Source organism: Bombina bombina, chromosome 2, assembly GCF_027579735.1.
Source record: "Bombina bombina isolate aBomBom1 chromosome 2, aBomBom1.pri, whole genome shotgun sequence".
Taxonomy (NCBI): domain Eukaryota; kingdom Metazoa; phylum Chordata; class Amphibia; order Anura; family Bombinatoridae; genus Bombina; species Bombina bombina.
Window position 1 is genome coordinate 516,670,614 of NC_069500.1, and position 10,303 is coordinate 516,680,916.

A 10,303-nucleotide genomic window follows, 5' to 3' on the forward strand; every position below is an offset into this window, starting at 1 on the left:
TTGTCCACACTCATATTGTCAGTGCTAGGTAGTTTTAGAATGTTTCACAAACTTATTTTCAATATATGGAACCCCAAATGTAAAATTAAACACATAGTTAGAAACAGTAACCTCAACATCCTATCATAACTTTTCAGCGCAAACACATACAAGTACAATATATGTTTTTAAACATGCCACATGCTAACAAATAAAATCTATTTTTGAAAACATTACGATACAATTAGGTTTATAATAAGGCTAGTAGTTTAATTATGGTCCATAGGACATATAGTCAGTAACATCACTTAAACTAAAAAAGATATAACTAATACCTTCACAATAAGGGGTTAAAAAAAAAAAAAAAACACAACAAATACCTACATATACCATCAGTATAGACACCAATTGCAGGCACAATGTGATTATGTTTTTTGAAGTTTTGCATATATTTATAATGCTATAACATTATAATGCATAATTTACCAATTCTGGTTATCCATCTTAACATCTATGCATATATCAACAAAATGTATAAAACTGAAAGAAGCTGAAAAACATACTAGTTGTTTAATGACAAATTACCTAAATGCCAACTTCCAAAATGGAGGATGGAACTACAAACCTGGCAGAAACTCATCAATGGATTGTTTAAAAGGACTCTTGGACATGCGCACAAACATTCCTTGACAAAGCATACCTGCGAAACGTACGTCGGAACTGAACTGTTCTATATTGAGTTTTATCACGTCTCTACACTAGCCAGGACACCTGGGGGCTTAGCGCTACTGTCTTGCTACTAAAGAGGTTTTGGTTTCGGCGGTCACACTCCTGCTGATCCATTTACCTCTTTGCAAGTTTGGCGATTTGAAGCATTTATTACAGCATATCTGCTTTTGTACCCTTACATTGTGGTGTTATCAAGGCTTATGTGACGCTTTTATATATTTTAAAATAAATTTGTATCCAAGTTTTGCCTAGTGTACTGTTTTCCCATCAGTATAAAGTGGGAGTGCGCATATCCTTGAGCTTAGTGGAAAGCTCCAACAAATGTGAGTAGTCATTTGTTACAAAACAACTACTTCCTCAAAGTGCCATTACAGATTCACACTATGTTGCAATTTTCTGTTTCCTTTTTTATGGGATCTCACTGAGGAATGCTAACAAGCTGAAAAACTCATCCAGAGGACACAGACATATCCTTTATTCAGAACTTTATTTGGTTTTCCTTTTATGATTTTTGTTATCACATTTATTTCACATTTTTTTTTCTTTGTGATATTTGGTATATTTATTGTAATGTGATATCACCAGAGCCACAGGCAGTTAACCCCAGTCCGGAATGGGTGCAAGAAACAAGGGGGATTATAAACAAAAAGTAATACAACACATAGAGACACCCAGCACTCACCAGCTAGCTCACAGCTAAGATAAAATCACAACTGGAAAGGTTAGTTACCGCATCTGGCCAAATGGGAAAAGCTCAGGCACCACGTCAAGGTCTTTCCACTGCCTGAGTCCCTAACACAGCCACACCATGCAAGCTCACAAAGCCAGTTTGTTTGACCTTGACCTTGACGTGGTGTGGTGCCTGAGCTTTTCCCATTTTGCCAGATGCAGTAACTAACCTTTCCAGTTGTGATTTTATCTTAGCTGTGAGCAAGCTGGTGAGTGCTGGGTGTCTCTATGTGTTGTATTACTTTTTGTTTGTAATCCCCCTTGTTTCTTGCACCCATTCCGGACTGGGGTTAACTGCCTGTGGCTGATATCACAGCTTTTTTGGAGTGCTATTTTGCACCCAGGGCTGGGATGTTGCTGAGTCACTGGATGTGTACCTGGTCCGGTCTTGGAGTGCAGTTCCCTTCCGTGTTTTATATATATATATATATATATATATATATATATATATATATATATATATATATATATATATATATATATATATATATATATATATATATATACACACACACAGGTAGCCCTCAGTTAACCCCAGTCCGGAATGTATATATATATAAAGAGTAGTTATAACAGCCCTTTCAGAGTAGATATCCTCATGTACATGTAAATAAAAGTGAAACAAAATGAATATACCCCATAAAATAAAGCTGTGTATGTTAACAAGATACAAGCAATATTAGCCACTCACCTGTAAGTACCACAGGGATAAATGTTAAATAATCCGATCCAGCAATGCAGTTGTTTTCCCAGCAAGTATATTTCTGTTTCCGTCTGCGGTATAAATGTTCTTGGTTCCTAAGTGGCTATATTTTGTTAGGAATCCGCTCCAAAAAGTAATGTTCAACACCCCACTAATACTGCTCTGTATTGCTAAACAGAGAGTGCTGTGAGGATTCCTGTTTTATCTAGAGTTAACTTGTTGCAATTAAAAAATACATAAATCTTTAATAAAACTTAATTTAAAATACTGAATATAAAACAAAAATTCTAAAAAGTGATTTAGGCTGTATAGCCAAAAACAAGTGACTAACAATGACTGCTGATAAAAAGCTTATTTAAAAAGCAATATTTAAAACCACTGCAGGCTGGCGTGCCGAGCGGTGGATCGATAATGCCGGAAGTGATTTCATGAATGAGCGTCACATGGCCTTACGAGTTTCGTGAGCATCTATGCCAATCCTCTGATGAAGTGAGCATAGACGCTCCCGAAAAACGTAAGGCCATGTGACGCTCATTCGTGACTTCACTTCCAGGAATTATCAATACACTGCTCAGCACTCCAGCCGGCAGCGGTTTTAAATATTGCCTTTTAACTTTGCTTTTAAATAAGTTTTTTATCAACAGTCATTGTTAGTCACTTGTTTTTGGCTATACAGCCTAAAACCACTTTTTTGAATTTTAGTTTTATATTCAGTATTTTAAATTAAGTTTTATTAAAGATTTATATATATATTTTTAATTGCAACAAGTTAACTCTAGATTAAACAGAAATATCCCCTCACACCACTCTCTGTTTAGCAATACAGAGCAGTATTAGGGGGGTTTTCAACATCACTTTATGGAGCGGATTCCTAACAAAATATAGCCACTTAGGAACAAAGAACATTTATACCGCAGACGGAAACAGAAATATACTTGCTGGGAAAACAACTGCATCACTGGATCAGATTCTTTACCACTTATCCCTGTGGTACATACAGGTGAGTGGCTAATATCGCTTGTATCTTGTTAACATACACAGCTTTATTTTATGGGGCATATTCGTTTGGTTTCACTTTTATTTGCATGCATATAAGGATATCTACTCTAAAAGCACTGTTATAACTACCCTTTCCAAGACACCACCAACCTTCCCTCACTCAGGAGAAAGTGAGAAATTCATAACAGCAGCAGTTAGGGGATTCCACATAGTGAATATATCACCAAATTTATCTAGGCGCTACTTCAACCTTTGTTCCAACTGCTACTATATATAGGCTGACCATATGTCCCGTTTTGAAAGGGACAGTACCGTTTATGTTTCTTCCCCTGTCCCGTCGTTTCTTTAATAATATTCATTTTGTCCCGTTTTGAGGGTTATTAGACTGTGCGGCCAGCGCAAGTCTCATTTTTTAGCACACACCACTTACTAACATTTTTTAAACTCCCTGCCGGGGGAAGGGCAGTTTTTTTTTAACTGCAGGGTTTGGGTTGGGTGGCCATGCCCACATGATCGACAGCACCGCGTCTATACCGCCTGCACTCAAAATTAGGAACGTGATCATTGAAAGCAAGTGACAGCAGGTCAGTACTCAGTCGTGAGCTGTCAGACTGAACTGAGGAGAGAGACTGGTCACGAGAGGGAAGTTAGAACTACTAGCTGGTGCCTAGTAAGGACTAGATCTGTCATCATCTGATGTGATGATCATCTGCCTCTGCCATCACCTGAATTAGTAGCTGACCATCACCAGAGAGATAATTCTTACCATCATCTTGTGTCACAGTGTGAACATACAAACATAGTGATCAAGTAGATCAAATGTCTAAGTTCTGCAAGATTTCTGCATAGCCAAAGTAAGACCAGTGTCTGTGCCTGTCAATCAATTAAATTGTCATTAACTATGCTTATTATTATGCTGCTGTAGTGCTGGTTGTACAGACGTTATAAATAACAATTATCATTATCAAATAACTATTTCCACATTTTTCTCAGTTCTTCCACCATGTAACAATGATTTTGGGCAACTCAGCTAAGGATAATTGTTGGCTCAATAGTTTATATTCATGTCATAAAAGAACTTGTTAAAATCTTATTTTTTTCCCTATGAATAAAGAATATTAACCCCGTCCCGTTTTTGACATCTCAATGTCCCGTTTTTGTCTCAAGGTAATATGGTCAGCCTAACTATATATGTGTGTGTGTGTATATATATATATATATATATATATATATATATATATATATATATATATATATATATATATATATATATATATATATAAATATATATAAACAACATGTTTAATTGTCGCTTTTTCATAGATACATGACAGAACAATTATGAGTACCATATGTGTTTATCAACTATACAAAAAGAGTGATTTTAAATCATGACTTGTGTAAACAGCATGAGGAGACTTGATAGTGGGGGTGTAAAAGTGACTGTTATTGCAGTCACAATGTGCACTTCTTGACTTAGCATTGAGAACTCAGTATTTTGTTCCAGAGTGCAGATGGCTGAAATAAACTAAACTGACTTATTTATTAACATAAAATTATACCAGCTTTATGCAGTTTGTGTTTTAAATAATGTTTTGCTGCCATCTAGTGGTTTCTTAGGGTAATATACATATACACTATATGGCCAAAAGTATGTGGACACCTGACTATCAAATGTATATGGACTTGTTAGACATCCTCTTCTAAAACCAAGTGCATTAAAATGGAGTTGGTCCTTCCTTTGCGGCTGTTGCAGCTGCCACACTTCTGGGAAGGCTTCCCACAAGATCTTGGAGTGTGTCTGTGAGAATTTTTATTGTGTTTTCACAAGAACAACACTGTAAATTAATAATAATGCATATACTGTGCATCACAATCATTTTTCCTTAATTGACCATCTAAAATAAACATGAAACAAGTCTATAAGAAAAGTCAATTTCTTTCATGTAATTGGCAAGAGTCCATGAGCTACTGACGTATGGGATATACAATCCTACCAGGAGGGGCAAAGTTTCCCAAACCTCAAAATGCCTATAAATACACCCCTCATCACACCCACAATTCAGTTTTACAAACTTTGCCTTCTATGGAGGTGGTGAAGTAAGTTTGTGCTAAGATTTCTATGTTGACATGCGCTTCTCAGCATTTTGAAGCCTGATTCCTCTCAGAGTACAGTGAATGTCAGAGGGACGTGGAGAGTATCACCTATTGAATGCAATGTTTTTTCTAACGGGGGTCTTTTTCATAGGTTCTCTGTTATCGGTCGTAGAGATTCATCTCCTACCTCCCATTTCAGATCGACAATTTACTCTCATATACCATTACCTCTACTGATAACTGTTTCAGTACTGTTTTGGCTATCTGCTATATGCGGATGGGTGTCTTTTGGTAAGTATGTTTTTATTACTTAAGACACCTCAGCTATGGTTTGGCACTTTATGCATTTATATAAAGTTCTAAATATATGTATTGTACTTATATTTGCCATGAGTCAGGTTCATGTATTTCCTTTTGCAACTGTCAGTTTCATATTTGGGGAAAGTTAATATTAAGAAATATTTTTCTTACCTGGGGTTTAGTCTTTTTTTTTCAATTATTTTCATTATTTATTTGCCTCATTGCTTTTGTCTCTTGCCTTTTTCTACAGGGAGTGCAGAATTATTAGGCAAATGAGTATTTTGACCACATCATCCTCTTTATGCATGTTGTCTTACTCCAAGCTGTATAGGCTCGAAAGCCTACTACCAATTAAGCATATTAGGTGATGTGCATCTCTGTAATGAGAAGGGGTGTGGTCTAATGACATCAACACCCTATATCAGGTGTGCATAATTATTAGGCAACTTCCTTTCCTTTGGCAAAATGGGTCAAAAGAAGGACTTGACAGGCTCAGAAAAGTAAAAAATAGTGAGATATCTTGCAGAGGGATGCAGCACTCTTAAAATTGCAAAGTTTCTGAAGCGTGATCATCGAACAATCAAGCGTTTCATTCAAAATAGTCAACAGGGTCGCAAGAAGCGTGTGGAAAAACCAAGGCGCAAAATAACTGCCCATGAACTGAGAAAAGTCAAGCGTGCAGCTGCCAAGATGCCACTTGCCACCAGTTTGGCCATATTTCAGAGCTGCAACATCACTGGAGTGCCCAAAAGCACAAGGTGTGCAATACTCAGAGACATGGCCAAGGTAAGAAAGGCTGAAAGACGACCACCACTGAACAAGACACACAAGCTGAAACGTCAAGACTGGGCCAAGAAATATCTCAAGACTGATTTTTCTAAGGTTTTATGGACTGATGAAATGAGAGTGAGTCTTGATGGGCCAGAAGGATGGGCCCGTGGCTGGATTGGTAAAGGGCAGAGAGCTCCAGTCCGACTCAGACGCCAGCAAGGTGGAGGTGGAGTACTGGTTTGGGCTGGTATCATCAAAGATGAGCTTGTGGGGCCTTTTCGGGTTGAGGATGGAGTCAAGCTCAACTCCCAGTCCTACTGCCAGTTTCTGGAAGACACCTTCTTCAAGCAGTGGTACAGGAAGAAGTCTGCATCCTTCAAGAAAAACATGATTTTCATGCAGGACAATGCTCCATCACACGCGTCCAAGTACTCCACAGCGTGGCTGGCAAGAAAGGGTATAAAAGAAGAAAATCTAATGACATGGCCTCCTTGTTCACCTGATCTGAACCCTATTGAGAACCTGTGGTCCATCATCAAATGTGAGATTTACAAGGAGGGAAAACAGTACACCTCTCTGAACAGTGTCTGGGAGGCTGTGGTTGCTGCTGCACGCAATGTTGATGGTGAACAGATCAAAACACTGACAGAATCCATGGATGGCAGGCTTTTGAGTGTCCTTGCAAAGAAAGGTGGCTATATTGGTCACTGATTTGTTTTTGTTTTGTTTTTGAATGTCAGAAATGTATATTTGTGAATGTTGAGATGTTATATTGGTTTCACTGGTAAAAATAAATAATTGAAATGGGTATATATTTGTTTTTTGTTAAGTTGCCTAATAATTATGCACAGAAATAGTCACCTGCACACACAGATATCCCCCTAAAATAGCTAAAACTAAAAACAAACTAAAAACTACTTCCAAAAATATTCAGCTTTGATATTAATGAGTTTTTTGGGTTCATTGAGAACATGGTTGTTGTTCAATAATAAAATTAATCCTCAAAAATACAACTTGCCTAATAATTCTGCACTCCCTGTATGTCAGATGGCTATGCTATTTGCATTTTTTTTCCCATTCCTGAAACTGTCATATAAGGAAATTGACACATTTTGCTTTATATGTTGTTTTTTATTTTACATTTTGCAAGATGTCTCAATCTGATCCTTCCTCTGTTGGAACTTTGCTGCCTGATGTCGGTTCTACTAAAGCTAAGTGCATTATATTTCCGAATGTCATTGTATTGGTTATCATGATAAACTTTTTACATGCAGATATTGTGTCCATCAGTTAATAGTACATTTCCTGTTGTTGTTCCTTCAACTTTTTAAGGTACAGTACATGTTTTGTTATACCTATGAAATTTAAAGAATTTGTTACTGATTCTATTCAGAAGGCTTTGTCTGCTATTCTGCCTTCTAATTAATATAAAGGTCTTTTAGAACTTCTCATAAGGTTGATGAAATTTCAAATGACCGACAACATAATGAATTATCCTCTTCTGATGAGGATCTATCTAATTCAGAAGATCTTTCCTCAGATATTGACACTAACAAATCTACTTATTTATTTAAAATGAAGTATTTTCGTTCTTTGTTAAAGAAGTGTTAATTATTTTGGATATCATGGAAACTAGTACTCTTGATATTAGAACTAGTAAATTCTCTTTTTAAACCTCCTGTGGTTACTCCAGAGGTTTTTTTTTCCGTTCCTGATGCTATTTCTGATATGATTTCTAAGGAATGGAATTAGCCGGGTACTTATTTTATTCCTTCTTCAAGGTTTAAAAAATTGTATCCTTTTACCAGCAATTTCTATAGAGTTTTGGGAAAAGATCCTCAACTTGATGGGGCTATTTCTACTCTTGCTGAACATACCTTTATTCCTATGGAAGATAGTACTTAAGTTCTTTTAGATAGGAAACTTGAATCTTATCTAAGGAAAGTTTATTTATATTCAGGTCGTCTCAGGCCTGCATTTTCTTTGGCTGATGTTGCAGCTACATCTGCTTTTTTGTTGGAGATTTAGCGCAACAAGAATTGGATTCTGATTTATCTAGTATTGTTCGCTTTCTGCAACATACTAATCAGTTCTGATGCCATTTTTTGATATCATCAAGATTGATGTTAGATCTATGTCTTTAGCTATTTTTAGCTACAAGAGTATTGAGGCTTAAATCTTGGAATGCTGATATGACTTTTTAAGTCTAGATTGCTATCTCTTTCTTTCCAAGGTAATAAGAGACCTAAGGGTAAATATTAATCTTCTAAATCGTTTTTGTTCTTTTTTTCAAATAAGGAACAAAAACCTAATCCTTCCCTATGGAATCTGTTTCCAATTGGAAACCTTCATTAAATGGAATAAATCCAACCCATTTAAGAAACCAAAAAGCCAGCCCCTAAGTCTGCATGAAGGTGCGACTCTCATTCCAGCTCAGCTGGTAGGGGGCAGATTAAGTTTTTTTTCAAGAATGTTTTGGATAAATTTGGTCCAAATCAATGGTTTCAGAGTATTGTCTCTCAGGGGTTTCGAATAGGATTCTGAGTAAATTCTGCTGTGAGAAGATTTTTTTCTCTCACGCATCCCAGCAAATCCAGTTAAACCTCAGGCTTTCCTGAAGTGTGTTTCAGACCTGGAGTTTCAGGGGTAGTCATGCCAGTTCCTTTTCAGGGACAAGGTGTGGGGTTTTATTAAAATTGATTTACTGTCTCAAAGAAGGAAATTTCATTCAGACCAATTCTGGATCTGAAAATTTTGAATCGTTATGTAAGAGTACCAATTTTCAAATGGTGACTTTAAGGGCTGTTCTGCCTTTTATTCAGCAGGGACATTTTAGGTCCATAATGGATTGCAGGATGTATACTTTCATATTCCGATTCATTCAGATCATTATCAGTTCCTGAGATTCTCTTTTCTAGACAAGGGTTACCAATTTGTTGCTTTTCCATTTTTGGACTAGCAACCGCTCAAAGAATTTTTTTTAAAGGTTCTTGGTGCCCTGCTTTATGGAAACCAGAGAGCAGGGTATTGCGGTGTTTCCTTATTTGGACGATATCTTGGTATTAGCTCAGTCCTTCCATTCTGCAGAATCTCACACTAATCAACTAGTGTTGTTTCTTCAGAAACATGTTTGGAGGATTAATTATCCAAAAACGTTTCTTGATTCCTCAGACAAGGGTCACCTTTTTTAGGTTTCCAGAAAGATTCAGTGTCCATAACTCTGTCTCTAACAGACAAGAGACGTTTGAAAGTGGTTGCAGCCTGTCGGCACCTTCAGTCTCAGTCATTTCCTTCAGTGGTTATGTGCATAGAAAATTTAGGTCTCATGACTGCAGCACCTCTCCAGTTTTGTTTGCTGAATCCATGGTGCAGGGATTATACTAAGATATCACAATTAATATCCTTAAATCCCAATGTTTGACACTCTCTGACGTGGTGGTAAATCACCAGCGTTTAGTTCAAGGGGCTTCTTTGTTCGGCTAACCTGGACTATGATCTCTACAGATGCAAGTCTTTCAGGTTGGGGAGCTGTTTGGGGATCTCTGACAGCACAAGGAGTTTGGAAATCTCAAGAGGCGAGATTACCAATCAATATTTTAGATCTCCGTACAATTATCAGAGCTCTTCAGTTTTGGCCTTTGTTGAAGAGAGAACTGTTCATTTGTTTTCAAACAGACAATATCACATACAGTGGCATTTGTCAATCAGCAGGGTGGGACTCACAGTCCACAAGCTATGAAGAAGTATCTTGGATACTTGCTTGTGCAGAATCCAGCTCCTGTCTAATTTCTTTTGTGCATATCCTAGGTATAGACATTGGGAGGCGGATTATCTCAGCCGTCAGACTTTACATCCTGGGGAGTGGTTCCTCCATCCAGATGTGTTTTCTCAGATTGTTCAGATATGGGGTCTTCTACAGATAGATCTGATGGCCTCTCATCTAAACAAGAGACTTCCCAGATGCCTGTCCAGGTTCAGGGATTTTCAGGCGGAAGC